Genomic DNA, 6044 nt, shown 5'->3' on the forward strand with positions numbered 1-6044 from the left:
TGAGAGGCCCACAGCCCAGAGCCTACATCTCTGCATGGGACCACAGCACATTCAGTCTTAGCTGGAGAGAGGCACTTGGCCCACGTGTGGGTCCAATCTCCAGTCTGCTCATGGATTCACATGTCTAGTGACAGAGGGTTTAGGCCAAGGTGGCCCCGTCATCTTGTTGCATAGTAAGGACATACATAGCTGGGTATGAGTGTGTATAATGTTGCCTTAGTTCCTATTTTAAAAAGCATGGTGGATCTAAAAATAAAAGTTTTTCTATGAACCCCCACAACCTGAGCTGATGCTCTACTCTCCTTTCCTGCTAAATTTTTGAAGATGAAAAAAGTCCCCCAGAAGCAGCATGGATGGCCACCCCAGCTGGAAACTGAGAGGTGCAAACTCCTCGGAATTTAGCAGTGTCCTGCCCTATGCCACTACTATTTAATTCTGAAAAGGAACTCAGAGAACTCACTGTGCATCTTCGTGGTGTTGAGAGCAATCTCTTTTTGTTGTCTTAAAAACTCATTGAAGCATTCTGTTTCTTTCCATGCAAAATGAGCATACAAATACTGCTTAAGCCACAGGAGTACTGTGAGGAACAAATGAGCTCCTAGATGTAAAGACCCCAGTTACAGGTCTCTCGAATTCCCACTGCAGTTGTCATCAGACTGGGGACATAGACAAAACCAATCTACCAACCAAAAGAAATCCTTTCAGTTTAGGTTGAACCCAGGTGTGGACAGCCATCAAGGATTAGGTGCACCTGACCACCTAACCCTGTAACACTGTGAGGTCAGCTGCCAAGGGAAACCTAGATTAGTGAGGGGGGAAGAGAAATTCTCCTTAAAGAAATGATGTCCAGGATGCAACTGAAGGGCTGAGTAGGCACTTGATGGTGATGATGATGGTGATGGTGATGGTGATGATGATGATGATTTGCAGGGCTGGGTAATGATGCAGGGGTTGGGGTGTAAAGTGGGAGGTGGGTGGGGGCACAGAGTTGCAGGAGGTCCCGTAGCGTACATAACCTTAGACACTAGAAATAATCATTATATGGTTTTTTGCTGTAACTTTAACTTCAGCATAAACATTTCTTGTGGCTTTTCGAAATATCTGACCACACTACTGGAGTCAATCCCCACGCCCACCCCCATGGGAATTTGTTTCTCAGGCTCACTGTAAGCTCTCGGGGCTCTCACGGATTCTCACTTTGCTTGCCATTAATTTTATGGGCAGGATCCCCATTTCTGGTCTTATGCCCTGTTTAAACAACAACAACAACAACAAAACAGCAGGGTTCTTGGCTCAAAAAGACGATTCTAATTCAGCCAGAATTTTGGAGAAACAATGGAATGGATTCAACCGTCTTCAGATATACACCCTTGGAGTAAAATTAAAAAGTGAAGTGTTTATTGAGGCCCCAGGACTAATGCTGAGGAAGGAAAACAGAGGGCACACACTAGTGCAGCAGTGGGAGTGGCTGTGACCTGCCCTGGTGTGACAACGGAGAATCCACCAGAAGCAACAAGGGAACAACACGGAGGAACAACCAGGGAAGCGAAAAGAAAACACCCAAAAAAGAAGACGGGAGGCGGAGGGGAGTAAAAGGAAAGGGGAGGTGGTGGGAGGGAGGCCCGGGTGGGCGAGGAGAATGCTGGATGGGCTCGGGCACTCAGGGAGGGTGTCAGGACAGTTTCTCCTTCCACCCTTACTTATCTGCCTCTCTGCTTGTCAGACTTTTCCAAAATTAGGTGAGGACATGGGGGATGGGGGACAACAGTAGAGTGAAGCTCAGAGTTAAGTGGAGTTCAAGCATCATTTAATGCCTGATCACAAAGGGCACTTAGTAAACATCTGTTGTGTTGGGTTTTCGTTACCCTGACAGGGCTGCTTGACTGCTGTAATTGCAAGGGATTGAGATCTCCGGTTTGTAGCCCAAGCCCCCTGACCAACTCTTCTAATTAATAATAATTAAACCATGGGCATTTTATTCTGTTTTCTCATGATTCAAATGAGTAACAATCTCATAGATTTTTTTTGAGGATTAAATAAGATATTACATCAAAAGTCTTTAGCAGGGTCCCTGGCACATAGTAAGCTCTCAATAAATGTCAACTATTATTGATTATTATTATTACTAAAATAGTAGTTGTTGAAATGACACAATTCAGTGACAGCTGAATAGTTTTTCAGACTATGTGGCCAAATCTTCCCTCCAAACAAACTCTGGCAGTCATCCCCTACATAAAACAGCTACAAGGAGAGCTGTCTAACCTCTCCACCTTGGGTCACCTTTAGCAGCCCCCAGAGGATCCTTTGGGCTTCACTGACCCCAAGTGAAAGCCTGTGGCCAGGGTGCATTCTGGATGCACCCATATACATCAAGGGGGGGACGAGGGGGTCTGGGGAGCCCCAGCAGGGGGATGGGCCCACATGCCCTTTATCCTTCCTAGGTACTCCTACTCTTTGGAACCTGTCAGCTCTGCTGGTGTGTCAACCTGGGGAAGAGTAAAACAGGGCAGCCTGACTACCATTAAAAATTCTCCTCCTTTCTGGACTCAAACCCGACTGAGGCAAGTTTTCTGTTACACCCACACTCCTTATTTAGAATCCTGTCTGTCCTTGGTGAAATCCTTACGATGTTAACAAGAGTGTCAGAAAAAAATACACCAGACATGAAGCTAATCAGAAAAAGGCCAGGAGGAATATTACAGATGTTTTTTATTACCTACAAGGGGGAAACCAAAATGCTCATAATTTTTATATATATGCACTCCGCATGACAGATTTCAAATGAATCTAAGTTTACGATTTTCAGTTTACAAAGTCAATTTCTCTGACACCTACTCACTCAGTCCATATTTGATATTTTAAAAGTCCTAGTGAAAAAAAAAAGGTGCTTTGATGTGGTTTGCTCAGCCTAGACAGAGTTCAAATGTTAATCATTATTGAATTGTGTATAATAAGTATGCGGAGAATGTGCCTGTTTTATAGGGAACATCAACAGTTGGTTAATGTCTGACATTAGCCAGGAGTGTCAACTTAACAATGTAAACCAAAAAACAGAAAACAACCACTCAGTGAATCCTCCACTCATGACCACGCCGGTAAATTAAGTCATGCGGGTCTGAAATGGGCTGATGGGAGAGTCTCTTATGCTTGGGGTTAAATTGCATCTTGAATAAATAACTTAAATATTGTTATTCATGTATCTATTCAACTAATTTCTATCCTGTTGATCACGACGTGTGCTAGATACTGAACTCTCAGCATGAATAAACCAGTCTAGCAGTTAATAAGAAAATAATTGTGTTCAGACTTCAAAAATTCCAAAGTGCTGGAATAAACATTTGTTGCCTACATGACTAAATGTACAGAGGGCCAGGAGATTCCAAAGGAGAAGCAAACGTCCCTGGGAAGGATCCGGGAGGGTGGTGCTCCTTGAGCAAGGACCAGGTCAATGTGAAAGGCAAAGGAAGTGTTGACAAAGGCAATCCAGGCAGAAAGCTCACTTGTCTACTTGGCATGTCCTTCTCCCTGGGCACTGTCCTCCTTTCCAGTCTCCAAGTGAGAAGATGCACACAAAGCGCTTTCCACAGTGAGTGGTACTTAGCCCAGAAAAGATGCTCTGTCAGGTTGACTGGTTCCACCTGAGCTCCTTTGTCAGCCTCCTGACCCTTCAGTGGTGCTCCAACCCTGCATTTATGGAGAGAGAATTTGCCATCTATCTCCTGTTGTTGGCCTTGGCCATGAAAATAGGCTCAACCTCTTTAGCCTGCGGTTCCCCTTCTCCTCCATGGACAATAGTTTATACAATCCCTCTGGCTCCTTTGCCTTTATATATTGCCCCCCGTGAGCCACCCTGCCTTTTTGAACCCTATGCCCAGTGCGAGGTGGAGGGCAAGGAGTCAGAGGAACACATTCTGTACCTCTGACAGCCCACAGGATAGCTTCCATAGCAACTCCTCTCTGACGTCCCCCATCCATTGCCAAGCTGGACTCCCCAGCTGGATCCCTTCCTGCTATAGCTGGAGAGGTAGAAACATGTGGTCTGGGAAGAGAAAGGGGAAGCAGATAGAATGCTGAAGAAATCCAACGCTGAAAGACAAAGAGGGGAAGGATCCCCCCAGAAGACCGAGAAGGAGGAGTTGGATGAGAAGAGCGAGCACCACAGAAACCAAATATTCCATGGAGAAACCCGACCAGGAGACAGGAAAGTGTGAGAGAGCAGGAATGAGAGCACAGGGCTTGGCATGGTGATAATGGGGAGAAAGCTACTGCGCAGGGCTTTAACACAGAACGCCCATGGACACGTGAACTTGGGGTCCAGCGAGCTCATAACAACAAAGATAAGACAGATAGAGAGCAGAGTGTTCATTTGCTCTCATCATCCTCCAGTTAAAGTGAAAGCAGATGGGCAGTCCTGGCACGAGTGATCGTGTGCCAACTACCCTCTCCATTCTCGTCCTCACAAAAGGCTGATCTAATACAGGATGATAGCTACCCGTTGAATTCACATTTTTAGTTTGTCTCTCTCTAAATACACGTTTTTTTCAAGTAATTGGTAGAGTCCGACAACAAATGGCTATAAATAGACATTTTGTGTATATATATATATATAAAAAAGGAAACTAACCAAAAATATTCATCTTCAGCCTGTGATTAAGATGATGAGCATGAAGCAGGCTGAGTCGTCTGTTCTTTGGCTCCGGATGAAAGAAGAAAGACTCCCCCGCCCCCAACATGGCATTTAGTGAAATCCCAACCACAAAGCCTCACGATCCAAAACGCCTTGCTGAAGGCCGAGCTCTTCCGGCATTGTACAGTCCATATTCCAGTGCACAGGAAAGGCCCGTCTAGGCTCTGAGCACATTTTTGGATAAGGATGAAATAATGCTTATTTAATACTTAATTTGGAAAGGGGACCTTGCCCATGGTTCCGCCCATGATGGCTGTCAGGCAGGCCTGGTCTCTCTGGGAAGTGTAGTGATGCTGCTGTGTATCCGGAGCCCAGAAGCCCGTACTGGGGTAGCAACAGCAACAATTTCAGTTGCAGAAAACTGAAGCCAGTTGGCATTCTTCCAAGGACAGCCCTGCTGTCCACGGCCCAAACCCCAGCACGTTACATACACCCTATAATCATTGCAACGAGGGACACTGGGTGCTGCTTGCCAAAGGTAAAAAAGCAAACACTCAGGGCAACTCTTTCTAGCCTACCCTAATTCTTGGGCAGCAGCCCAGTGGAAACTAAGGATGTTTGAATTTTGGAGACGCTAATGAGGTCTCACACGAACCAAAAGTCAGAACACAATCTCTCTTCACAAAGAAAACCAGAAACATGAGACAGCATGCAGAGATGGTGTCTTTGCTCTGCCTGATTTAGAATGAAATATTTAAAAAGGGCCATCAAATCTTCAGATCACTTTGGGTCTCCCACCGGCTTTTTTTTTTTTTTTTTTTTGCAGTGACTGGGGACCAAACCCGGGGCCTCATGCTGCTAGGCAACTGCTCTATCCCAATCTTTTAGATCAACTTTGGTTGAAAAGGTTCCGTTCCAGAGAACACCTCACATGTTCCTGAACTTGCAGATGATTTTGTAGCTTGATTGTGGAGTCCAACAGACAGCTATCTGGAGATTTCTGAAGCCCTGGTCCTTGTACCACCCGCTTCAGGTGCCAGCTGTTAGGCATCTCACATGGTCATGAGAGGACTCACACAAGGGCAGAGTAGGAGTCTGTGCTGGCCAGCGTGGTCTTCTTCTCCCTCTAACATCTTTCCAAAGCAGGTGGGAGGGACTTAACTTGAAAATTCCTCCCCTTTCCCCTGATACCAGTGATCATTTACTCCCACCCAGGGACAGTGCGTTCAGCAAAACTCCACTTCTGAACCTGCATATGGAAAACCAATTAAATGAGGAGGAAAACAAGACAGAATTGAATTTTCCATCTGACTCAAATAAGAATGTTTAGAATCAGGCAGATTTAGAAATGGAACTCAGGGGCCTGCTATCACGTTAGAGGCTCATTTTGCTAGGGGATGGTCCCCTACAGAGGTTC

The 6044-nt window shown here is 45.6% G+C and overlaps 1 protein-coding gene across 1 annotated transcript in view; it reads right to left on the reverse strand.

The window, feature by feature from the left end:
* Arsb (arylsulfatase B) overlaps positions 1-6044 on the reverse strand; it is a 171237-nt gene that overhangs the window by 18821 nt on the left and 146372 nt on the right. The window lies entirely within an intron of this gene.

The sequence above is a fragment of the Ictidomys tridecemlineatus genome, chromosome 1 (assembly GCF_052094955.1).
Source record: "Ictidomys tridecemlineatus isolate mIctTri1 chromosome 1, mIctTri1.hap1, whole genome shotgun sequence".
Classification (NCBI taxonomy): Eukaryota; Metazoa; Chordata; class Mammalia; order Rodentia; family Sciuridae; genus Ictidomys; species Ictidomys tridecemlineatus.